The following is a 27,572-nucleotide window of genomic DNA, read 5'->3' as shown; positions in this document are numbered from 1 at the left end:
GTTTTTGGATCTTCCCCATTGAGTGTGTATGAATATGCTCATGCACACATGCACGGTATATGAGACAGAGATAACAGGAGACTTCAAAAGAAATACATATACTATCATCATCACTTAAATTTAATCACTGAGAGTTTTGACACCACAATGTATTTTGTTCTTAAGTTCCCTGAAAGGACTATCGTATTTTTTACTAGAGACTGAATCTTCCCAGAATTGATTATTCAACCTCCAGTCTCAGTTCCTCTGCATTCATAATAGAAATCCGTGATTCTTAACCTTTTTCTGCTAAGGTGGCAAGTAGTGGAATAGATATTTCAAACATTGACCTTTGTCTCCTAATCAGTTAGAAATAAAAATCAAACAGACAACTAACTGCCAGGATTCCAGATTGAAAATCTTGATTTGTTCTGTATGTTTCATATCGTTCATTTCTATACAAATCTCACTAAAACTCTTCTCTGGAACACGAATTTGATTAGAAACCTTATAAACTAAAACACTAGAAATGTTTGATGCTACAGAAGTAAAAAAGTAACTCACTCCCCTCTTGCATCTTGAAAACTAAATTTCAACTCCTGGATAATGTTGTTTCTCCTAAATATTTTCAATTTTGTATTTGTACAATGTTGAAACTTGTACTCTAGGTTATGTAACATACAAGTGTTGGCTGTTACTTTACCTTCTTCTCTTCAAGTAAATTGTGATATTTACTGTAATTGATGCCATTTTGTTCTATCAGATTTATGCCAGATTATCTTGTTAATATTTTGTGTCTGATAAAATTATTGATGGTAAATGTCACTGTGTGGTCCTCATTAGGCATATATTTCCAATACATTACAATGATGTGTAAGGTGCACTGCAAAATTGTTTTAAAATGGTCTTTTTTCTAACACATCAATCTGCTGAAAAAATATGTATTTGGCACAATAGTGAAAGCAATGTAGTTCTTACTAAATTTGAATTTTTCATTTGCTTTAAAACATTTGTAAATTTATATTTAAATAAATGGTGTCATCTGCATTTAAATACTGTTTTCTCTTTTTTTTTTCTTTTAGAAACATTCTTCTCAGTGTTATAAACATCCCTAATTCCACTATTTGTAACATCAGGCAAATAATAATAGAGTTAAGCATTTGAATAATTGAAAATATAGCCATATCCCACAAAACAGTTATTTAAGAGGCAAGTGTTGTGGCACAGTGGGTTAAGTCACTGCTTGGGATGCCCACATGCCCACATGCCATATCAGAATGTGTTTCAAGTCCCAGCTACTCCACTTGAGATCCAGCTTCCTGTTAATGCACACCCTGGCAGGCAGCAGGTGATTGCTTAAGAATTTGGGCCCCTGCTGCTGCCATTAAAACTAGGCCTGAGATAATTGTTGCTAGATAGCCAATTCACCAGAGACAACAATTGATGAAGGAAATAGCTTTATTCAAGAGCCTAGCAATCTTAGAGGGAAAACATACATCTTCAATCTGAAAAGTGCTATTCCCAGTTTTCAAATCAGTAAGAAGACTTTAGAAGCAGCAGAAATGAGAGTTAAAGGGGGAATTCAGGAACTAGGGGAACTAAGGATAGAGCCAGCTGTATGTTGACCTTAAGCCAGGCAATAAGGGGTTAGTTAGAGTCACAGTGGTTCCTTTCATCCTGTGGTCCATAAATTCAATCCTCTGATCATGCTGACTGTTGAGGGGGCAGTTTACCTTGCAACTTCAGCCAGCTTTCTCAAGGCTAGTTTCTGGAATTCTCAAAAAGCATTATTTATCTGATGAACTGAACAGACAATCTAATTAGTCACAATATCAGCCCCTAGCTTTTGTTAACCAGGATGTGAAAGGAGAAGAAAGATACATTCATTAGAGTTATGCTGCCACCCATGTAGGAGATGTGGATGGAGTTCCAGGCTCCTTGGCTTCATCCTGGCCTGCCTCTGGCTATTATGGGTGTTTGAGTGAAGTAATGGACAGATGTCTCTTTTCTCTGTCTCTGTCTCTCTCTCTCTGCCTTCCAAGTCGGAAAAAATGAATAACATTTTATTTTTAAGACATTATAAAAATAATTCTATATAAATTGTCAAACAAGTTTGGTGCTACTATTTTAAATCCCAAGTAACTTATTGTTAACACACATAAAAACCAAGTCTGTTAAACAATCTTAGGATTTCAGAGAAATAGAAGGTTCCATTATATCCTAGGATCCTGCAATGCTTGTGTCTCTAGCTATCACCTCGCTAAAAATCTCTGTTGCCAATTCACCAACCTCTAAATAATACTGCTGGTGTGCTTTGTAAGGGTAGTTAGGATAAATTTTCCTTTTGGTGGATTTCAAGTACTTTAGAGATCCACCAGATCTAACTCTAGAAGATCCATATTTACTCCCTTCCTTTGGATGGATGCTGTGGGGAGCAACTCGGACTAGACTAAGTTACTGGAATTAAGACTTATTCTATGCATCTGCTCTCCCACAATATGGCACTGGGAGAGGAGGAAACAGCTTCTACGCAGCTGCCTCTTACCAACTTGAGTGATGACCTCCAGGAGCTGATCCTGCTCCTGATTGGAGGAGAGCAGCGTACTCGGCGTGTGGGCAGCCGAGTTGGGATTGGCAGAAGAGGACTATAAAGGAGGAGAGAGACAACATGCACCAGGAACATCTGAGGGAACATCTATCTGAATAACACCTGTGTAGCCCCCGAGAGAGCTGGCCGGCGGTGTGCCACTCCCCCGCGGAAGTGGGGAAAGTGGCAGGGGGAACCGCCCTTCCACGGAGGTGGAAGGGACGGTAGCCAACCCGGGAAGAACCAGCAGCAAACCCAGGAAGGGCCGAGCAGACAAAAGAACAGCGCAGGGTCCTGTGTCGTTCCTCCATGAAGAGGGGGAGCGACATAATGGTGCCGTGACTCGGATATGAAGCCTAGGCAGGGTTTGGTGTCGTTCCTCCACGAAGAGGGGGAGCGACAGATGCTGAGATAATATTAATATGCTTAATATGTATATACAAGTATATATTCATATTAAATTATATGTATTATATATAATACATATTAGTTTATGCCCACTGTAATATGTTGAGACAATGATGAATAAGGTCAAACCAAACTAGCCATTTTTCTTTATTGCTTTGTCCCAGTTTTAAGCTAATGGTTTTGGTTCTGATTTAAATAGCTGAACATTTTATATGGGATAAATTGAATCCAAACACTGAATGCATGAACATCTATATCCTAATAGCAATATTTCATTGAAAAATTACCGCAGAGAGATTGAAAGAGTTATGACATTCATTTTATTCAACCTACAGGTGAGCACCAACTATGTAACCTGTATTGTGCTAGGCACTAGGAGATACAATGGTGAGAAAAACAAATCTATACATAGACTCCTAGGGCTTATAATATAGTTGAGGAAACAGAGTAAATAATTAGGGTGGTCATGAAAAGCCACACTGGCAATCACTTTTATTGCATTTTTCTTGTAAGAAAAAACTCTTTAACTGTGAATAAAGTATTCACACAAAGGGTTCTTCTTAGAGCTTTCTCTACTGTGTTATTATGTAAAATATCCTTCAGCAAATATTAAGTAGTATCTATTAGTATAAGAATTAGAAGAATGTTTTCTCTCTAAAAAGCAACATAATCTTAGACATCAAATCCTACCATAACCTAACCTAACCATAGCAAAAAATTCAATTCATATTTATTGCTCCTGTTTAACTTGTTAATAACATAGTTTTCTCTAATGTAATGATTCTCAGACTTGAAATACATCAAAAATCTCTTGGAGAAGTAGTTGAAAAACAAATTCTGAGAACAGTCCCTAATACTAAATAAAAGTCTATGGGAATGTAACAGGAATTTGTGTTTTTATTCTTATTATAATTATAATTATAAATTATATCATAGAGAGTATTGTTATTTCTGGACCATTTAATGCTAAATTGCTTACCTGAGGCTGGTGCTGTGGAGAAGTGGTTTAGGATGCCACTTGCAAAGCCAGCATCCCATACTGGAGTACCAGTGGAGTCCTGGCCGCTCCACTTCTGATCTATTTCCCTTCTGTATTCCTGAGAAAGCAGTGGGGCATGATCAAAATATTGGGGCCCCTGCCACACTTGTGGGAGATGGCAGATGTAGTTTCAGGTTCTTGGCTTTGGCCTGGACCAGCCCCAGTCTTTGTAACCATTTGGGGAGTGAACTGACAGATGGAAGATCTCTCTATTTATCACTCTTTCAAATAAAATATATAAACCTTTAAGTAAATAAATAGCTTACCTGATGCACCACTGCCCTGGAACAATTTAGCATGTATTTCCTACAAATAAGAACAAGTACCTATGTAACCACAATACAATCATCAAAATCAGGCAGTTAAAGGACTCTATCAAACTTATGCCAAATATCCCAGTAGTGTCCTTTATGGCATAAGGAGCCAGTTCAGAATCACAAGTTGCAAGTCATTATCCTTTAGACTCTTTCAACCTGGAGCAGTCCCTCAGACTTCCCATTGGTTTTAGAACCTTAACCCTTTTATCAAACATTTAATTTTTTCATCAATTATTAATATCTAAAAAGACATAGACTTTCTGATCTTATTCAATGATTTATAATCCATTATTATCATTGCTTTTTTATGCCCATAATAGTGTGATCACATAAAGGGCTGATATTTTATCATTTCAACATGCTTTTATCAGCATTTTTTCCCAGGTTTGTCCAGTATTTTTCCTACTGCATTCCTAGAATCAATGATTTCTCCAAGGAACTTTAACTTCTTTTAGTGGACATTGGTATTTAAAGGCCATCTCATAATCTTCTTCCTAATCCATAGACCACCACAGGACTTGGAATCTCAGAGATTAGTATAACATCAGGGCCTGTAAAATATGTAGATATTTCTTTCACTTAATCCAGCATTCATTCACTTGGATGGCTATACTAGCTCAACTTACTTTGTGAAGAATTAGAAGTAAAATACAATAATATTTGAAGAATTATAGAAATATTCTTGAACATTTATGTTTTTAAGATTTTAAAAATTTATTTGAAAGATAGAGTTACACAGAAAGAGGGAGAGATGGAGCGAGAGATCTTCACTCCCCAAACAACCACAATGGCTGGGGCTGTGTCAGACCAAAGTCAGGAGCGAAGAGCTTCATCTGGGTCTCCACATAGGTGTGGGGGCCAAAGCACTTGGGCTATCTTCTGCTTCTTCCCCAGGCACATTAGCAGAGAGCTGGATTGGAAGTGGAGCAATGGGACACAAACTGGTGCCCATATGGGATGCTGGTGTGGTAGGCGGCAGCTTAATCTGTTACACCACAAGGGTGGCCCCCTTTTAAATATTTCTTAGCCTCCCTTTCATTTACAGGGCTCCAGTTTGTAAAATGAAGTTGGTCAGAACATAACACATGAGCAAAGATATCCTGTATTTCATGTTAAAGTCAGGACAAGACACTTTTGTTAGGCCTGGAGCTTCTCTAGGTTCTTATGGTCAATTTACTACATTGTACCTTAAGCCAAAGGGAAGGTTTTAATAGATTACTTTTCATCTGAGGTTTCTGCCCATCCAAATTTAAACAGCTATCCTAAACCATCACCATACCCCTCAGGTCCCTTAATTCATGACAAACAAAATACCAAACCCTGAACTTTATAGAAAAGGTTAAAGGCTATCAGTTTTCAACTATCTCAATTTTCACACTCCCACTGACAAACTTAGTACATTGGCACCTTTCTTCATCTCCTTTTGAGTTTCTTTTTTTTTTTTTAAAAAGATTTTCTTATTTTATTTGAGAGATAGAGTTATAGGCAGTGAAAGGGAGAAAGAGAAAGAGAGGCCTTCCCTCTGTTGGTTCACTCCCCAAATGGTTGCTATGGCCTGTGCTGCGCCGATCACCCCCAGGTGCTTCCTCTCAGTCTCCTATGTGAGTGCAGGAGCCCAAGGACCTGGGCCATTTTCTGCTGCCTTCTCAGGCCATAGCAGAGAGCTGGACTGGAAGTGGAACAGCTGGGACTCGAACCGGTGCCCATATGGGATGCCAGCAATACAAGTGGAGGATAAACCTACTGTGCTCTGGTGCTGGCCCCATCTTCTTGAGTTTGAAAGGAATAAGCTGCCTCCTACCCAGAGCACAATACTCCACATGTATTCTACATACTGATACACTCTCATCTGCTTCCAGCCTCAGCGAATCATTTTCTCTTTCTTCAGTCTCCCTTTTGGCTAGCTCATCCTATTCAGTGGATACATGTCATTAAAATTATCTGATCTCAGGGGAAAACTAAAACTTTATTTTGACTTTGTTTGCATCTTTGTCTAGTTATCATCCTTTCTGTTCTTCATAGTCAAACATCTTGATGGGACAATCCAAAGTCACTGTCGTTTATTTTATTGCATCCTACTCAATCCTTAACCCATTTCAATCCATTCTGTGCATCCATCCCTCCACTGAAATCACTCTCAATAAAGTCACCAATAGCTTCTTATAATATTTGATCCAACATTTACTTCTTTTTTTAAAGATTTATCTAATTATTTTGAAAGGCAGAGTTACAGAGAAGCAGAGGCAGAGGCAGAGGCAGAAGCAGCCAAAAAGAGGTCTTCCATCCATGGGTTCACACACAAAATGACCACAATGGCCAGAGCTGGGCCCATCTGAAGCCATGAGCCCAGAGCTTCTTTGGGGTCTCCCACATGGGAGCAGGAACCCAAAGACTTGGGCCATCTTCTGCTGCTTTCCCAGGCACATTAGTAGGAAGCTGGATTGGAAGTGGAGCAACCAGGACTCAAACCAGTGCCCATATGGGATGCCAGCACTTCAGGCAGTGGCTTTACCTCCTGTGCCACAGTGCCATCCCCAACGTTTTCTTCTGTGATCTTGCCGCACTCTTTATTTTTCCTACCTGTCAAATTATATTTTCTCATTTTTAAATTTCCCTACTTGTCTGAGAAATGTTAATGGTATTGTGAAGATATCATTCTACATATAGAGTATTCTACCTCTCACTATGTCATGTTTCTCATGCTTTCAGCCTCTAAAGATCCCTTGATAGGAATTCCTCCCACAAAAATAATCAATTTTCAGTAAAAATATTAAAAATATTCATAAAATAACATTTATAAGTCTATAGTAATAGTTTAATATCAGTGATTGGAATTATGTAGTTTGTAATATTTGATGACATTATCTAGAAGCAGCTCAATTATAGGTTGAGTTTTGCATCAGTCATCTTATCCCAGTCAAGTTCCTTTTCTTTCTATTCTCATGGATTTTTATATTTTTATTTTTTAAATTTTCTTTAAGATTTATTTTATTTATTTGAAAGACAGAGTTACAGAGAGAGAGAGAGAGGTCTTCCATCCGATGGTTCACTCCCCAAATGGCCGTAACAGCCGGAGCTGAGCCAACCCAAAGCCAGGAGCCAGGAGCTTCTTCTGGGTCTCCCACATGATTACAGGGGCCTAAGCACTTGAGCCATCTTCTACTGCTTTTCTAGGCCATAGCAGAGCGCTGGATAGGAAATGGAACAGCCAGGACTCAAACTGGTGCCTACATGGGATGCCAGAACTGCAGGCCAGAGCTTTAACCTGCTGTTCCACAGTGCCACTCCCTTCATGGATTTTTAATATTTGTCTTTACATTTTGGATTCCTATGAAATACGTGTACATTTTTATGGAGCATGGTACAATATTTCAGATACACAGCTGCACACGCCAATCATAGCAGGCAATAAACCCTTCCATTTCCTTTACTGTGTACTATAGTGTTTAATTACAGAGGTAGCATATGAAAACACTCTAATGTAAATAAAAGTCAAAATATTGTAAACAGGAATAAAGTCTTTTTTGATGACCACCACTCGTTCTGGTCTGACTCCCACCACACTGTTATCAGTCTAATGTGTATTATATGTACGCATTTATAAACTTATGTAAGTGTCCACAGAAAATATGAAGTATTTGTGTTTTGTTTTACATATATTTATATATGTAAGATAATATGGAAAATGAATTTTTCTAAACCATGCTATTTTCACTAAATCATATGTCTTTGAGATCTTTTTATGTTGCCCATATAGAAGAACCTCATTCTCTAAAATGCTTTTAATATTCTTTGACATGACTACACTGAAACAGTTTACCATTTCATCTACATTAATGTTGCTTTTCATTTCTTTGGTATCACAAAACGATGCTAACATAAGCATTTTTGTGTGTATTCCTTGTACTCTTGTGGGAGAACATCTGTAGAATATCCACATAAAAGTGGAACTGCTACAACATATAGTATGAATATTACAGACTTTACTAGATGTTGTTGAAGTGCTCCCTCAAAAGAGCTGTGCAAATTTACACTGCCTCCAGCAGGGTAATCCTTTCTCTGTACCCTTTCAAGTACCAGGTATTTTCAGTGTCAGTATGTCATTGCTGTTTTAATTTGCATTTTTCTCTTTAACAAAGAACTTATTCAAACTTTCATCATTTATATTCCCTTTTATGAAATTGCCTTTTCATAGGCTTTGCCATCAAGTCTACAGCTCAAGCCCGAGATCAGGTTCCCAATCATTTCCTATCGTATTCTTTACTTCTACTAAATCAGGAAAATCCCAATTCACAATTATTGGTCAACAGTAATAGCAAAGTGATTTTGCTGTCCCTGTCAAACAGCTATGGATGTTCAGGTCAAACACAGACCGAGAATTTATGAAGAGACTTCCTATTAAAGAGTACCTTTAGGGGTGGCGCTGTGGCTTAGCAGGTAAAGCCACTGCCTGCATGCCAGCATCCCATATGGGCGCTGGTTCAAGTCCCAGCTGCTACGCTGCCAAATTGAACTCCCTGCTATGGCCTGGGAAAGCAGAAGATGGCTCAAGTCCTTGGGCCCCTGCACCCACGTTGGAGACCCGGAAGAAGCTCTTGGCTCCTGGCTTCAGATTGGCACAGCTCCTGTCATTGCGGTATTTGGGGCGTGAACCAGCAAATGGAAGACCTCCGCTTCTGTCTCTGCCTCTGTCTCTCTCTACAATTCTGCTTTTCAAATAAATAAATAAATCCTTAAAAAAAGAGTACCTTTAATATTCCACCTGTTACTAAGCAATACACACATCAGACTCAAATGTTAAAATGCTGTATATTCGAGTTTAGGAGTTGGAAGCAAAAGGATTCTTTTTTAAAAATTTTTTAAAAATTATTTGACAGATAGAGTTAGACAGTGAGGGAGAGAAAGGTCTTCCCTTCGTTGGTTCACCACCCAAATGGCCACTACGGCCGGAGCTACGCCGATCTGAAGCCAGGAGCCAGGTGATCCTTCCTGGTCTCCCACGTGGGTGCAGGCGCCCAAGCACTTGGGCTATCCTCCACTGTCTTCCCGGGCCACAGCAGAGAGCTGGACTGGAAGAGGAGCAACTGGGACTAGAACCCAGTGCCCATATGGGATGCTGGCACTGCAGGTGGACGATTAACCAAGTGAGCCACAGCTCCGGCCCCACAAAAGGATTCTTTATTTTTTTAACTTTTATTTAATGAATATAAATTTCCAAAGTACAGCTTATGGATTACAATGGCTTCCCCCCTATGTCCCTCCCACCCGCAACCCTCCCCTTTCCCACTCCCTCTCCCCTTCCATTCACATCAAGATTCATTTTCAATTCTCTTTATATACAGAAGATCAGTTTAGCATACATTAAGTAAAGATTTCAACAGTTTGCTGCCACACAGAAACATAAAGTGAAAAATACTGTTTGAGTACTAGTTATAGCATTAAATCTCAATGTACAGCACACTAAGGACAAAGATCCTACATGAGGAGTAAGTGCACAGTGACTCCTGTTGTTGACTTAACAAATTGACACTCTTGTTTATGGCATCAGTAATCACCCTAGGCTCTTGTCATGAGTCGCCAAGGCTATGGAAGCCTTTTGAGTTCACCGACTCTGATCATTTTTAGACAAGGCCATGGTCAAAGTGGAAGTTCTCTCCTCCCTTCAGAGAAAGGTACCTCCTTCTTTGATGACCCGTTCTTTCCACTGGTCTCTCACTCACAGAGATCTTTCATTTAGGTTTTTTTTTTTTTTACCCCAGAGTGTCTTGGCTTTCCATGCTTGAAATACACTCATGGGCATTTCAGCCGGATCCGCACCCGCAGAAGGATTCTTAATTCACTCTTTGGTTGCATTAAGATGGGCAAAATATTTTGCATTTAACCATATGTAAATGTGCAAACTGAAGTGATTCTTGAAGTATGTATAAATGCCACAAGTGAACAGGAAAGTATTTAAAGGATACTGCAAAAAAAGTTAGTGGAAAATGTAATTACAACATGTTTGTTTTGATACAAAATGTTTTTAAATTCATGCATAGTTGTTTTTCACCATGTGCATTTTCTATGAAGATTTTGAAGACCTCATGTATTTCCAGAGCTGAATTCAGCCAATTATTATAATATGAGATTTTTCCCTCAAACTTCCTCCCATCTCCAGTCCAGCTTCTCAGAACCAACTACTTTTTAAAGTATTTTAGTTAGGGGCCTTCATCCCATATGAGTGCTAGTTTGAGACTCAGCTGCTCTACTTCTGATCCAGTTTCCTGCTGATAGCCTGGGAAAAGCAGCTGAAAATGGCTAAAATACTTGGGCCCCTGCCACCCAGGTGGAAACCTGGATCAAGCTCCTGGGTCCTGGTTTCAGCCTGGCTCAGCCTTGGCTGTTGTGGCCATTTCAGGAGTGAACCAGTGAATGGAAGATATCTCTTTCTCTCTTTCAACTTTGCATTTAAATAAATAAATAAATCTTTAAAAATATTTTAGCTATTTATTCTGTCATTACTGAACATTCATTTTTTATTTTTTAAATATTTATTTATTTTTCATTTGCTTGAAAGGCATGGAGAGAGAGAGAGAGAAAGGGAGAGGAGATAGAGGGAGAGGGAGAGGGTGAAGGAGAGGGGGAGGGAGGGAGGGAGGGAGAGAGAGAGAGAGAGAGAGATATTGATCTTCCACCTGCTGGTTAATTTCCCCCAATGCCCAAAACATCCACGTCTGAACCAGGTTGCAGCAAGGAGTCCAAAACTCTATTTGGGTCTCTGATGTGGGTAACAGGAACCTAAGTACATGAGCCATCATCTGTTGTTCCCCAGCATGCATTAGCAGAAAGCTGCATCACAGCCTAGTAGCTGTGACTCAAACAGGCACTCCGATGTGGGATGATTGCCATCTCAAATGGTGGCTTAAATCACTGTGCTAGAATGTCCAACATTGAACATTTTAAAAATAAAATTCAAAAATCAACTTTAAATCATATGCCTATACTGCTAAATTTTTTTACCATTTTATGACAATACCTATTGACTTCAACAAATTTAATGTATTACCTATTGGCTTAGGATATATATTTACATCACTCCACCTCTGCTAACATCCCAGGACAATAAAAGTTGTAATTAACTTTATTTTCTACTTTATGAACTTTCTGAAAGATCCATCAATTCTGTGTAAGAAAGCATCAAATGACGGTTAACATCCAGAGATTATTTGATCTCCTTGCCTCAAAATCCTCACTTTGCTTTGTTCACTAATCTTAAACAATTATAATTCTTTCTCAACCCTTACCAAGCTCTCTATGTTGGAAGACCTGCCTTAAATTAAACTTAAAACTGTAAATAATCTTAACAACAAGAAAATAAACTATCAGATTACATCTCAACACTATACAAATGGAAAACAACATCTCACATTATGCAAATGGAAAAAAGCATATGAAAAGATGCTTAGCAGTGTATGTCAAAAGGAAACTGCAAATGAAAACGAAGAGATACCACTTTACTGTATGCTAAACTGATCTTCTGTATATAAAGAGAATCGAAAATGAAAAAAAAAAAAAAAGAATGGCCAAAATCTAAAACGCTGACAATATCAAATGCTGACAAGGATGTGGGGCAACAGGAAATCTCATTTATTGTTGGTGGGAATATAATAGTGTGTAGCCAGGAAGGCAATCTGCCACTTTCTTACAGGAAAAAAAAAAAAACTTATTTTACCATATGATCAATTGAGCTCGTGATATTTACCCAAAAGAGTTAAAATTTTATTTACATACAAAACCTGTTCACAGATGTTTATAGCCTAGAAACAATGAAGATGTCCCCCTTTAGGTGAACAGATAGATAAACTATGGTTCATTCATACAATGGATGATTATTTAGTAATATAAAGAAATGAACTATCAAGCTTTGAAGAAATATGGAGGAAATTTAAATGCATATTACTAAGTGAAACAAAGGCTACATACACTATGATTCCAACTGTATGACATTCTGGAAAAGGCAAAACTGTGGAAACAGTAAAGACATCTTGGTTTCCTGGGGTTGGAGTAGTGTAGAGGTTATGAATAGATGGAGCTCAGAGGATTTTTAGAGCAGTGAAACTCTTCTGTATGATACTATAGTGGTAGATAGTTCTATTTTTTTTAAAGATTATTTATTTGAACGGCAGAGTTAGAGAGAGGCAGAGACAGAGAGAGAAAAAGAGAGAGAGAGAGAGAGAGAGAGAGAGAAATCTACCATCTGCTGGTTCACTTCCAAATGACTGCAACAGGTGGAGCAGGATAATCTGAAGCCAGGAGCCAGGAGCTTCTTCTGGGTCTCCCACATGGATGCAGGGGCTCAAGCATTTGGGCCATCTTTAACTGCTTTCCCAGGCCATAGTAGAGACCTGGATCAGAAGTGGAGCAGCCAGGACTCGAACCGGCGCACATATGGGATGCCAGCACTGCAGGCGACAACTTTACCCTCTATGAGACAGTGCTGGCCCCCTAAATAAATATTTTTTTATCAAAAGGAATGGGAACTAGCACTGTGGCATAATTGGTTAAGTCTCTGCCTCTAATGCCAGAATCCCATATGGGTGTTTGTTGTAGCCTCAGCAGCTCTGCTTCTGATCCAGCTCCCTTCTAATGCTCCTGGGAAAGCAGCAGAAGATGGCCCAAGTCCTTGGGCCCCTGCATTCACGTGGGAGATCTGGCCCCAAAGCTTGTTATTATGCAATTGTCAAAATCCATAGAATGTACAACACTAATAGTTGATCCTAATTTAAACTATGAAGTTTGCTTGATAACGATATGAAAATGTAAGTTCATCACTTGTTAAAAATATATCGCTCTGGTACTGGATGTTGATAGCTGGGGAGGCCATGAATGTGTCAGGGCAAAGGGTAGTTGGAAAATTTTTGTAATTTCTGTTTAATTTTTCTTTGTCTAAAATTGCTTTAAAAATAAAGCCTATTCACAATCTACACCCTGACACCATCCTAGGCTCTTGCCCCCACCACCACTGCTGGAAGTCAGGTGGCCACATGACCCAACCACCAGTGTCAAGCTCCACCCCCATCCTAATGGGATTCACTGCTCCTACTTCCCTGCCTGCCTCCAGGCAGTTTTAAAAGGACCTCTTCCTGAACACATGGCTCCCCCCTCCATCTCCTGAGCTCTCTCTGTCTCTGTCTCTCTCTTCCTCTCCGTCTCCTGACCTCTGTCTCTGTCTCTTACACTCTCCTTCTCCCTCTTTTCTTCTTCACCCACTCCCTTAAGTCTGTCAGGTTTCCCCCAATAAACTCTTTCCCTTAAAAAAAAATAAGTAAAGCCTATTTATAAAAATCCCAATAAGTATCTCAATTCTGCCTTTGCCCCTCTGATACAGTGTTGATTTTCTATTGAAGGGGTATTCTTCCTTCCTCAGCAAGCAATACACAGAGCAGTACCTTGTCAATAGGGAAATATTTTTTGAGGAATTGGCATTGCTACAGACATGGGAGCCTCCTGAGACCCAGTCAAGATGAAGATCTCATAAACGTGGCCCAAAACCTTTGACTCCAAGACAATGTGCTCTTCCATCTCCTATGGAGTCTCCTGCTTCCAGGCTCTCTAACCTTGAGGGAGTGAAGCCTCACAGTAAGTGGAACTTCAGTTTCTTTTACTTAAACTCTCCAAATGCTGAGTTTACTGTGTTTCCTTGGAGTCAGGAACCATCTTCATAAATGCTTTTAGTAATCAGACCACATTTGAAGAAACCTTTCATCTTCAGTGGAAATATTACTTGTTACTCAGCAATATTTATTTCTAACTGTTCTTGTCATTTTTATTGTTCAGATATGAGTAGTCTTCAAAAAGGTCAGGAAAAGTATATTTTGAAAAGACTGTGCATGGATTTCAAAACATTTTCAGCAAAATAAATATACTTTTAATTCAATTTTTATGAACATTTTGAAGTACTCTCATATAAGAGAAAGTGCACAACAAAGAGCACAACTGCAACCTCAAATTTTATTCCTCAATTCAGTCCCAAGGGCATAAAATGTTCAGCATTTTTTTCTTAGAGCAGCACTCATAGTCAGATTTTGCCATGGGTCACTTTGTGAGAACTTTCTTCAATCTTGTCCATAGGAGTCTAGTTATGGAAATGATACCATCTCCATACATGTCAGTCTTGCCTGGAACTACATATTTGATCAGGCTGTGTACTTGGAAAGCACAGGCATTAGGCCTGGACACCTGAGATGTGAGTTGCATAGACAGCACTTCATTTGTTCCCAGACTCACGTACTTTTATCTCAGTCTAATCCTAAATTGCACTCATTCTGGAACAAGTCTGTGCTAGATTCCTACTTCTCACTTGTCTTTTTTAAAAATATTGTAACCCCAATTTCTGTACTTCTAAATGACATAATTTTATCAAATATAATTTTACAGTTCAGGGAACTTTTAAAAAGTTTTCTCTTAATATCTCTCTCTCTCTCTCACACACACACACACACACACACACACGGGGGGGGCGCGGCAGGGTGAGAGGGAGAGGGAGAGGAAGGGAGAGGAAGAGGGAGAGAGAGAGAGAGAGAGAGTCATCTAGTCATCTGCTGGTTCACTCCCTAGTGGCCCAGGCATAGGTGCTGGGTCTGGGGGTTTGGGGGTAGGGTTGGGAAATCAAACCAGATGTCCCATGTAAGTGGGTGACAAGAACCCAGTTCATTGAGCCATCACCTCTACCCTGCAGGGTCCATCTTAGCAGAAAGCTGGAGATAGGATCTGGAGCTGGTGATGGATCGTATGTGCAATATAGGTATCTTAAACAATTAGATCAAATGCCTACCACCAGGGAACTGTTTTCTTTTTTAATTTGTTTAATTTTAAAGGGGGAAAGATAGAGAGAAATGCTCCAACAATCTACTGATTCACTCCCCAAATGCCTCCAACAGCTTGAATTTGGCCTGGCTGAATCTAGGAGCCAGGAAATCAATTTGGGTCTTCCATGTGGGTGGCAGAGACCCAACTACTTGAGCCATCATGAGCTGTGTAATATCAGGGAGCTGGAATTGGGAGTGGAGCCAGGACTTGAACTCAGGCATTCCAATATGGGAGCAGGCATCCCAAGTGGTGTCCTAACTGCTGTGCTGTTTGCTGCCAGAGAACTTTTTTTTTTTTTGGCAGGCAGAGTGGACAGTGAGAGAAAGAGACAGAGAGAAAGGTCTTCCTTTTCCATTGGTTCACCCCGCAATGGCCGCTGCAGCCTGCGCGCTGCAGCTGGCCCACCACACTGATCTGAAGCCAGGAGCCAGGTGCTTCTGGTCTCCCATGCGGGTGCAAGGGCCCAAGGACTTGTGCCATCCTCCACTGCCCTCCTGGGCCACAGCAGAGAGCTGGATTGGAAGAGGAGCAACCGGGACAGAATCCGGCACCCCAACGGGGACTAGAACCTGGGGTGCCGGCGCCACAGGCGGAGGATTAACCTATTGAGCCACGGCGCCGGCCCAGAGAACTTTTGAGATGAATAAAATTATATATTTGAGAGGTGCCTTAGAATTAAAAAAGAGAACAGAATTTTGAGCATTAAACGATTTACATTTTTACTGGCTTCAGAAAATATCAAGAAATTCACATTCAAAAATTGATTCTTTAAAAGATTCCTTGGCTCAAGCAAAAGAAAAATGAAAAACTTAAAAAAACGATCTCTTCTTTATATTCCTCCCAAACCACAACCTGGACCTAATGGCCTTTATGCTACTATTGTTTTTTCCAATCCTTTGTTCCTCTTTTCTCTCTGTCCTGATTTCTCCCTCTAATCCATTTCCCTTCCCATTTTTCCAATCAGACACCACCAAAGCTCAATTACCTCCTAAATTTCAATATGCTTCAAAACAGAGAAATTCCCTTTCTTGTGACTTCAAGTTCTGACCTCACTCTGAACTAACAGCCATTGTCAAAAGCTTTCCAAAGCCTAAGAGAAAATAGAGAAATGTACAGAGGAATTTAAAATAATTTTGGGAAAATGCATTCTAGTGCTCTTAGATTAATACCAATTAATTCACATGTAAACGGGAATATCTGGATCAAAAAAAATGGAAAATACAGAATAAGAAGGTATTAACTTAAAGGATACTTAATTGCATAGGAAACCAGAGCAGTTTATAAAAGCTGTTTTTTTGGCTATCCCCAAAGTCTTTTCTCTGAAAATAGATTGCCAGAAATTGGTGATATATATGCAAACAAAACATAGAATGGGTAATAGCCTCATTATCAGGTCCCTAACAATTCACCAAACATTTTCAAAAAGCTTCCAGACAAAATAGGATTTAGAATAAATCGATGTCCTTTGTGATGCGAACAATTGTATGTTCCCACCCCAGTCATTAAATTCTAAAAATGGGAGACTCTTTAAAATGATGCCTAAAAATACTATGAATAGAAAGGACTGTTGGAGAAGGAATTGTTTTGTATTAGCTAAGAAATAAGGGGAGGGAGATGAAGTCAAATGATCGATTAAAGTGCTCCAAGGTTGGGATCAAGTGCCCAATTTCCAATTTACTCTTTGTTAGGGAGCAATTTTTCATAGCATTTCTATCCATCTTATGACAACTTTTTACCATATTACATTTTCAACAATATTTGTATAGCAAATGGCCTAAGAAACTATAGGGCCTTCTGGAGTAAAAAGTAGATTGCTTTTTTTCTTGACCAGGATAGTGCAGATAATGACAACCCTGATGACAAAGGCTGGGTATATTTTCTCGCATCACCTTAATAAGAAAACTGGTCTCCTCAGCTATCACATAAGCCCACCAATATGTGTAGTGCACTTCCACATCCACATCACTCTCAAAGTACCAGCAGGCTGGAGAAACTGATGTGAACATGAAGCTCATGCTGCCTACTATGAATAAAAGCTCCCCTTGGGCCAGTGCTGTGGTGTAGCGGGTTAACGCCCTGGCCTGAAGTGCCGGCATCCCATATGGGTGCTGGTTTGAGACCCGACTGTTCCACTTCTGATCCAGCTCTCTGCTATGGCCTGGGAAAGCAGTAGAGGATGGCCCAGGTCCTTGGGCCCCTGCACCCGCGTGGGAGACCAGAAAAGGCTCCTGGCTCCTGGCTTCGGATTGGCTCAGCTCCGGCCGTTGCGGCCAACTGGGGAGTGAACCAGTGGATGGAAGACTCTCTCTCTCTCTCTCTCTCTCTATCTCTGCCTCTCCTCTCTCCGTGTAACTCTGACTTCCAAATAAATAAATAATTCTTTTTTTAAAAAAGGTCCCTTTTCTCTGACACAGGAATCTCACGTCTTTTGTCAACATCTACAAAAACTCTGACAAGGTCCCTTGTTACCCGACTATATGTAGTAAAATTCAGACTTTTCACAGGTTTTTTTTTTTTTTTTTTTTTTGACAGGCAGAGTGGATAGTGAGAGAGAGAGACAGAGAGAAAGGTCTTCCTTTACATTGGTCCAATGGCTGCTGCGGCCGGTGCGCTGCGCTGATCCGAAGCCAGGAGCCAGGTGCTTCTCTTGGTCTCCCATGCGGGTGCAGGGCCCAAGGACTTGGGCCATCCTCCACTGCCTTCCCGGGTCACAGCAGAGAGCTGGCCTGGAAGAGGGGTAACCGGGACAGAATCCAGAATCCGGCGCCCTGACCGGGACTAGAACCTGGTGTGCCGGCGCCGCTAGGTGGAGGATTAGCCTAGTGAGCCGGGGCGCCGGCCTCTTCATAGTTCTTTAAAGTTTTTGTGATAAGAAGGTGTTGCCAACAGGGATATGTCTTTCTGGAATAGGAAAGGACAAAAGTTTTCTTTGTCCTTTTTGAACTGAGGTAGAAGGTATGTGAAGGTTTCCCAGCATCTGGTACTGAATGCTGTGGCCTAAATTGTGATAATGGTGATGAGAAGGGATAAGTGTCAGAAAATAGGATAGAGAAAAGTAGGCTGAATAATGCCTTTCTAGGTTGTTCAGTCTCCTCCAGTGGTAGAAGGAATGTTCAAGGAATACCCAGAACTGATGTTGAGCTTTGAGTGAATGGAAAACACTGTACTTTGACTTGTGTGAACTGTGAGCAGCTATTCAACTGGGCTAACCATAGTTTATGGGAGGCTTTTATTTATTTATTTGAGAGGCAGAATTTCAGAGAGAGGGAGAGACAGAGAGAAAGGTCTTCTATCTGCTGGTTCATTCCCCAAACGGTTGCAACGGTAGGAACTGAGCCAATCCAAAGCCAGGAACCAGGAGCTTCTTCTGGGTCTCCCACACTTGTGCTGGGGCCCAAGCTCTTGGGCCATATTCTACTGCTTTCCCAGGCCATAGCAGAGAGCTGGATTGGAATAGGAGCAGCCAGGTTACAAACTGGCACCCGTATGGGATGCCAGCGCCACAGATGGAGGCTTAACCTACTATGTCACAGTGCCAGCCCCAGGAGGCTATTTTTCGTACTGTGCTCCTGCACTAGGTCCCCACAAGGCAGACCAAAGGGGAAGTAAGTAGATCCACAAACAGATCAGGTTTTCAGAAAACAGGGGATTCCAGTCTATCTGAGTCAGCATAATAAGAAAGTCCTCCCTGTTATAACTCTTACTAAGACAGTAACTCGATGTTAACCAATCAGCTTTTTTCTATTGTTCTGTTTTCTTTTTCCCAATCTTACAAAATCCACTCTTTTGTCATTGCTCATTGAGAGTGCTCATTTTGCTTTAAAGAATGGAGGGTGCCTCCATGGACAAATCACAAATGAAAGCCAACTCAATCTTTAACTTTGTTGCAATTTTGTCTGTTGGCAATTGACATTAAAAGCATGCATGCCTTGATTAACTGATACAGAGCCACTTTCTTTCCATGTACTCCCTGACTCCCTTCCTCCCCTTTGCCGAATCAAGGGAAAAGCCAAATACCTTTCCTGAAAAAAACAAACAAACAAACAAACAAACAAAAAAAAAACAAAAAACAAAAAACTCATCATAACAAGGCTTTTGGTCAGCTAAAATTAATTCTTCAATACCTCAAACTTGGGGCCTTTCTAATTGTCATAAATCTTCTTATCTATTTGTATGTTAAAAATCCACATAAGCCCTTGGCATTCTGACTCAACTTCATGGAAATCCTCAGAGACTAGAAAAGGATAGGGAAAAGATAACAGCATATAAGAAACTCTGGATCCAGGATCTTCTGTAGAAACATTGGCCACAGCAGCTAAATTAGTCCATATATTTTTTTTTTGACAGGCAGAGTGGACAGTGAGAGAAAGAGACAGAGAGAAAGGTCTTCCTTTTCCATTGGTTCACCCCGCAATGGCCGCTGCAGCCTGCGCGCTGCAGCTGGCCCACCACGCTGATCTGAAGCCAGGAGCCAGGTGCTTCTCCTGGTCTCCCATGCGGGTGCAGGGCCCCAAGGACTTAGGCCATCCTCCACTGCACTCCCAGGCCATAGCAGAGAGCTGGTCTGGAAGAGGAGCAACCGGGACAGAATCCAGTGCCCCGACTGGGACTAGAACCCGGGGTGCCGGCGCCGCAAGCGGAGGATTAGCCTATTGAGCCACGGCACTGGCCAAATTAGTCCATATTAATCAAAGTTTCTGATAAAATGTTTCAAAGGCATTCCTTTAAAAATATTTATTTTCATTTATTTGAAAGACAGAGAGACAGACGCAGAGAAATTGTCCATCTGCTGGGTCACTCCCCCAAAAGCCTGCAACATCCACAAAAGTGCCAGGCCATAATCAGGAGATTTACACTCAATGCGGGTCTCCCATAATGGTGGTAGAGGCCCACTTATCATCTGCTGGCTTCCAGGGTGCACATTAACATAAAGCAGAATTGAAAGTAGAGTAGCTAGGACATAAACTCACGCATTCCAATGTGGCATAGGTTCATCCTAAGTGGCTGTTTAACTTCTGCTGATGTTTAGGCTAATTAGAAAAGAAAATGGCACCAGAAAAGCCAACAGATAGTATAAATGGAGAGATGTTGTGGTGGCTTTAAATTATATAATATATATATGTGTGTGTGTGTATATATATATATATATATAAATTCTTTTATATTCCTCCATTTAAAGCTAGAGCCTACTTCCCATCCCCTGTAGGCTTAGTTACTCACTTCTAATGCATACAATGTGGCTAAAGTGACTGTGACATCCAAGACTGGGACAAAAAGGCATTGTAGTTTTCTAATTCCTCTTGGATCACTCATTATGGAGGAAGCTAGCTGTTACATCAAGAGGATATTCAAACAACCCTATGGAAATATTGGATGGCTAAGTACAGAGGCCTTGTCCCAACAACCCAGTAAGTGATTGAGCCATTGTGGAAGTGGATGCTATAGACCCAATCAAGTCTTCAGATAATTGCGACTCTAGCCAATATTTTGACTACAACCTCACTAGAGATCAGGAGGTAGAATTGTCTAACTAAACTATTTCTGAATTGCTGATCCACAGAAACCATGAGATAATAAAAGTTTAGTTTTTATATTGCTAAGTTTTGGGTAAACTGCTGTACAGTCATAGATAGCTAATACAAAGAATAAGACCTAGGGATCTTGAAGAAATCAAAGAAAAAGTGTGGGTCAAAGAACTCAAAGGATCATAGTGATCAGAGAAGAGAATGTTTGAATTTAAAATTTCAGAGGTAAAGTCTTCTCCTAGTGATAACAAAGTCGAGTATGACCCTTATGGTGGAGACTGAAATGGAGCGGGAATAACAGTCACTGGACATGAGGTATCATACATCCACAAGAATAATGAAGTTGTTCAGGATCACCAAATACCATTAGATTAAGAGTTCTTGTTGAATCCTAAAATAGCACAACTAGAAATGACATACATTCTTAAGTCATCCAGTCCATCCAGTTGGGCTTGACTAGTTTCTCAAGGTGTGTCCTAAGGAGTACCTACATAATTGGCCGGCGCCATGGCTCACTTGGATAATCCTCGGCCTGCAGTGCCAGCACCCCGGGTTCTAGTCCCGGTTGGGGTGCCAGATTCTGTCCTGGTTGCTCCTCTTCCAGTCCAGCTCTCTGCTGTGGCCCGGGAAGGCAGTGGAGGATGGCCCAGGTCCCTGGGCCCTGCATCTGCATGGGAGACCAGGAGGAAGCACCTGGCTCCTGGCTTCGGATCAGCGCAGCGCACTGGCTGTAGCAGCCACTTGGGGAGTGAACCAACGGAAGGAAGACCTTTCTCTCTCTCCTCTCACTGTCTAACTCTGCCTGTCCAAAAAAAAAAAAAAAAAAAGAAAAAAGAAAAGAAAAGGAATACCTACATAATAAACATCTGAAGAACTCTTCAGAAATGTCTGTACATTAGGCCAAATGAAGGCTAACATTTAGTGGTAGTAGCATCAAGGAACCTAACTATCCAGAATTCTCACATATACTTCGAACACCTTCAGACTAGTTTAACTCATTTATTTTGTGACGTCTCCTTTAGAGGCCAAGATCTTATTTTGAATCAATATTTCTCATTTTGATTCAATATTCTCCATAACACAAGGTTGTCATTGGTGCCCAATGCAATCAGTAGCAATTGGTAAATCCACACTAACAAGTCAAGCAATATTTAAGAATAAATGACTTTTATAAAGAGAAAGTTCAGGGACTAGCATTGTGACATAGAGGGTAAAGCTGCTGCCTGCAACACCAGCATCCCATATGGGCACTGTTTTGAGTCCCACCTACTCCACTTCCCATCCAGCTCCCTCTTGATGAGCCTGGGAAAGCAGTGGAAGATGGCCCCTGTACCCACATAGGAGACCCAGAAGAAGCTCCAGACTCCTGGCTTCAGCCTTTTGTGGCCATTTAGGGAGTGAATCAGTGGATGGAAGATCTCTCTCTATGTCTCTCCTCCTTTCTCTCTCTTTCAAATAAATAAATAAATAAATCTTTTTAAAAAAACGAAAGTTAATATTTTTACATACGATTTGGCTCTTGACACTTCTATCATTTTCTACTTTACTCATGTAGTAGCACATTTGTTCCAAGCTCAAAGTCTTTGCATTTGTGTACCCTGTACTGGAATACTCATATATTCATGTAAGTAGACCCTCTTGTTATTCAGGTCCGCTTTATGAAGAGGTGTTCTCTGTCTTCCAAATATGAAGTAACTCCCATCTCAGTCCAGTCACCTTCTATAGTATTTATTAGTATTCAAAATAATCTTGTTTACTTATTTTTTTTAAAATATGTATTTACTTGAGAGGCAGAGTTACAGAGAGAAGGAGAGATAGAGAAAGAGGTCTTCCATCCACTGGTTCACTCCCTAGATGGCTACAAAGGCTGGAGGTAGGCCTATCCAAAGCCAGGAGCCAGGAGCTTCTTCCAGGTTTCCCATGCAGGTGCAGGGGCCCTAGCACTTGGGCCATCTTCTACTGCTTTCCCAGGCCATCAGCAGGGAGCTGGGTTGGAAGTGGAGCAGCCAGACTTGAACCAGTGCCCATATGGGATTCCAGTGTTGCAGGCGAAGGCTTAGCTTATTACGCCACAGTGCCAGCCCCTTGTTTACTTTTTTTGCTTTATCATAAAAAAATTCACAGCAATACAATACAGTGATTCTAGATCACAATAACATATACCACATAAAAAACTGGAGGACAGGTGTGGGGAGCAACTCGGACTAGACTAAGTTACTGGAATTAAGACTTATTCTATGCATCTGCTCTCCCACAATATGGCGCTGGGAGAGGAGGAAACAGCTTCTACGCAGCTGCCTCTTGCCAACTTGAGTGATGACCTCCAGGAGCTGATCCTGCTCCTGATTGGAGGAGAGCAGCATACTCGGCGTGTGGGTAGCAGAGTTGGGATTGGTGGAAGAGGACTATAAAGGAGGAGAGAGACAACATGCACCAGGAACATCTAAGGGGAACATCTATCTGAAGGAACACCTGTGCAGCCCCCGAGAGAGCCGGCCGGTGGTGTGCCGCTCCCCCGCGGAAGTGGGGAAGGTGGCAGGGGGAACCGCCCTTCCACGGAGGTGGAAGGGTCGGTAGCCAACCCGGGAAGAACCAGCAGCAAACCCGGGGAGGGCCGAGCAGACAAAAGAACAGCGCAGGGTCCTGTGTCGTTCCTCCACGAAGAGGGGGAGCGACAGACAGGAGCTGGTCACCTCCAAATATGGAGGATGTACATGGAGGCTGATTTTGTGATACATCAGTTTAAATTGTATGAATCTGTTAAAATATTATACTGTCCCACCTAAAAGTGTACACATTTTACATGTTAATCACAAGTTTAAAAAAATTATTATAGTCCTAGAAAAAGTCACAGTTAAGCTCCATGAGATTGTGTCTGTTTTGGTCATTGCATCATGTTCAACATACAGAACAATGCCAGGCAGTGGTACACCTGGGTGTACCCGTGAGAGCAGTCAGACTTGACTTGATTATCCATAGATAATTCTAAAACAATAACAAATTGAAATAAAATCATTCAGTTTTTCCTTGGTAGTACATGGTGACAATTTAAAGAAAATGTTAGCGATAAAATGTTTCTCCTTTCCTTTAAAGTTTTTTTTTTGGGTGGGGGGAGGTCCTAAGTTCTAAACGATTTTTGTGGTTACTCTTGGGATTTAGTTATTTATGTATATGTAACCTTCAAATGAGTGCAGTTTTACAACATCCTTTAACAGATACTGTGTTCTTCATCAAAGTTAATTTGGAGAATTCCCAGTCATATAGTTAGTCTCCAACTTCTGTTGACTGAATTACACACATTCTTGTAGAGAAAACTTTCACAAAGTTTCCCAATTGTTGGAGCTCAACTTTGGTGCAGTTTGTAACTCCATATCTTGTGGTATAACATATACCTGCATGTTAACAGGTTTTAAATGCGCAATGATAGTACTGTGATTATAAAAGACAAACAAGGTTATGTATAGAAGTGAAATTGACACTTTGAGATGCAATGGTTTTGAAGAGACCTTGTCTCACCTGTTGAGGAACAGTTTTTTTTTTTTTTCCCCATACTATTTGTTGAACTCTTTACTTAGTGTAGGGTTAATCTTATGTGTATAAAGTTAATTGAAAAGAGATCTTTGTAAAAAATAAGAATGGGGATAGGAGAAGGAGGAAGAAGGATGGGAGTATGGGCAGGAGGGAGGTAGGGTGGGAAGAATAACTATGTTCCTAAATTTGTATATATGAAATGCATTAAGTTTGTATACCTTAAATAAAAGGTTTCTATGTTAAGAAGAAAAACGAGAGAAATGGAACCTGAGTTACTTTGATTCTTTTTTTTTTTAAGATTTATTTATTTATGTGCAAGTCACAGTTACACAGAGAGAAGAGGGAGAAGGAGAGGGAGAGGGGGAGGGGGAGGGGGAGGGGGAGGGGGAGGGGGAAGGGGAGGGGGGAAGAGAGAGAGAGAGGCCTTCCATCCACTGGTTTGCTCCCCAGTTGGCCACAAAGGCCGGCCGGAGCTGCACAGATCTGAAGCCAGGAGCCAGGAACTTTTTCTGGGTCTCTTATGCGGGAGCAGGGGCCCAAGGACTTGGGCCATCTTCTATTGCTTTCTCAGGCCATAGCAGAGAGCTGGATTGGAAGTGGAGCAGTGGGGACTCGAACAGGCGCCCATATGGGATGCCGGCAATGCAGGCAGTGGCTTTACCCACTAAGCCACAGCACCGGCCACTACTTTGATTCTGTCATCTTATGTGACCACTTGGAGTTATTTGTGTTTATGTGGGAGATCTAAAAGAAGCTCCTGACTCCTGATTTCAGATCGGCCCAGCAGCCAGTTGGGGAGTGAACCAGTGGATGGAAGACTTCTCTGCCTCTCCCTCTCTCTCTCTGCCTGTTACTCTGCCTCTCAAAAAAATAAATAAAATCTTTTAAAAATATATATATATAAGATTTAAAATAGTGAAACTGAGCACAAATTTCAAAGTATATTTTTGTTTTAAAAATGTAAATTTAATTCATACATGAAAATATTTAATTTTATTGAACTATGATACTAATTCATGGTTAATTTTCTGGTGAATATATTTTACTTGAAATTTTCAACTGTGGAAAATTTAAATGTCTCTATATTTAATCCTGAAAAAATAAAACATCATAATTCCTGTAATCTGGGGGAAGCAATATTTTTATGAATATATTCCAAGCTTATCACAATTTTAAAGACTTTTCCAATTTGCATATCTGTTGCTTAATGTAAAAAAAATTTGCTGATACTGAAATTCTTAAGAAGCTTAAATAAAAATTTTTAAATTAATGAAAAGTATTCATCCTTCAACAATGGACATAGATTGATAAATCTACCTATACATCTATTGAATAGGCAGACATTAAATTCTGAAGAAGTTGTTGAAGGTGTTAAGGCTCAAAACCAGAAAATGTAATATTATTATTATTTATTACAGTGGTAAATCAATGTAGGTATAAGTTTTTTCTCCTCTAAAATGTGTTAATACAATTAAAATACATTGGTCCACTATTTTTCCCTTTTTGTGCTATACTATTTAGCTTGTGCTTTGCTTTTATAATGACATTATATATATATACATATATGAAGTTCAACAAAAGAAAAATTTTATTTTTGGTGTCTATTATTATTAGTTTCATTATTTTTTATAACAATTATGTCATTTAGAGGAGGTTTCTGTTAAAAAACTGCTTCAGATATTAAAAATGGTGTGCCACTAATGTCTGTATTAGGTTTGCATTTGATAGATATTTGTTGAATGAATTAATAAGTAAATTAGGTTTATTGCTGTGGCGCAGTGGGTTAAAGCCTCAGCCTGCGGCGCTGGCATCCCATATGGGTGCCGGTTCTAGTCCCGGTTGCTCCTCTTCCAGTCCAGCTCTCTGCTATGGCCTGGGAAAGCAGTAGAAGATGGCCCAAGTGCTTGGATCCCTGCACCCACGTGGGAGACCCGGAAGAAGCTCCTGGCTTCGGATCAGCTGTTGTGGTCATTTGGGGAGTGAACCAGTGGAATGGAAAAACTCTCTCTCTCTCTTTGGCTCTACCTCTCTCTGTAACTCTTTCAAAATAAATAAAATAAATCTTTAAAAAATAAGTAAATGAATCAATATTTGGAATGTTTATGGGTACAGTCTGAACCTCTTCTTTCCTCAGAGTTGTTCATAGGGAGCCTAAGGGGATTGATTTTATTGAGAGTGTTGCACCTGCTCATGGCATCTTCCCCTGAGAACACCAAAATGACCCTTTTAAAATGTAATTTAGATCATGTTACAACTTCCAGACTTCCCATCTTATTCAGAATAAAATCCAAATTCTTCATTATGGCACAAACAGCTTCTACAATGTGTTTTATTTTACTGCCTCTGTATTTATCACTCCAGTCACTCTGGTGTTTTTCTTGGCTGTTCCTTCTGCATGTAACACTTTTTATTAAATTCCTTCAGGGTTTTTCTCAATGTTATCAGTCTTTCCCTAATCTACTTAAACCAGTAAAAAACCAGTAAACTCCTACCATATCCCCGCACTACATATTTCATTTTCCTTCCTTTGTATCTCGTTTTCCATAAGCTCTATAAGGGAAGCCACTACAATTCTGCTCTGTACTGGTAATGATCTGTTTGGCAGAGTAGGCGCTCAGTGACAGTTTTTTTTTTTTTTTAATTTATTTTATTTATTTGAAAGTTACTCCCCAAATGACCACAACAGCCAGAGCTGAGCTGATCTGAAGCCAGGAGCCAGGAGCCCCTTCCGGGTCTCCCACGCAGGTGCAGGGGCCCAAGCACTTGGGGCATCCTCCACAGCTTTCCCAGGCCATAGCAGAGCGCTGGGTGGGAAGTGGAGCAGCCGGGACTGAAATGGCATCCATATGGGATGCTGGCATTGCAGGCCGCCGCTTTAACTCGCTGCTGCTTTAACTCGCAGCGCCACAGCGCCGGTCCCCTCAGTAACAGTTTTATAATGAGTGAAGGTCCTCGTGTAGGACAGAGTTAACTTGTTCTTTTTGTGACCCTTTTTACTCGCCATTATTTATTAAGGCCGCTGCTGTGCTCGCTTCCGAAGCACATGTATTAAGGCCACTGTTTTAAGTCGTTATCTAGTCAAATCAGACAAAGAAAAATAATGAAAAGTTCTGCACCCAAGAAAATAACTTTTACCTGGGCGGTGGAGGATATTCTTAAAGGTTTTTATCGGGAACTGAGAGGGTCCACCGCAAGGATGATCTATGCGAAACTGCCGCTAAACTAACCAAAGCTGCCGCCAAAGCAGCTGTGGGACGGAGAAAGGGCGGAAGCGGGCAGGCGGGCGTAACGGGGCGGGGCTGCCTGAGGGAAAGCCTGTCGAGCTAGTTTGTCCCTCT

At 40.7% G+C, this 27,572-nt stretch overlaps 1 long non-coding RNA gene across 1 annotated transcript; it reads right to left on the bottom strand.

Annotated features, from left to right (window-relative positions):
- Positions 1-611: 611 nt before the first annotated feature.
- On the bottom strand, positions 612-27,478 carry LOC149119665 (uncharacterized). The gene is made up of 2 exons (XR_016227819.1): positions 27,370-27,478; positions 612-4,319 (listed from the first exon to the last, which is right to left on the bottom strand). It is a non-coding gene; the product is annotated as an uncharacterized LOC149119665 (long non-coding RNA).
- Between the last annotated feature and the right edge of the window lie 94 nt (positions 27,479-27,572).

This window comes from Oryctolagus cuniculus, chromosome X (assembly GCF_051225735.1).
Source record: "Oryctolagus cuniculus isolate XC-2025 breed Fujian yellow rabbit chromosome X, ASM5122573v1, whole genome shotgun sequence".
NCBI classification, from domain to species: domain Eukaryota; kingdom Metazoa; phylum Chordata; class Mammalia; order Lagomorpha; family Leporidae; genus Oryctolagus; species Oryctolagus cuniculus.
The sequence above is the reverse complement of the archived record's forward strand: the minus strand, read 5'-3'. Positions and strand labels throughout refer to the sequence as shown.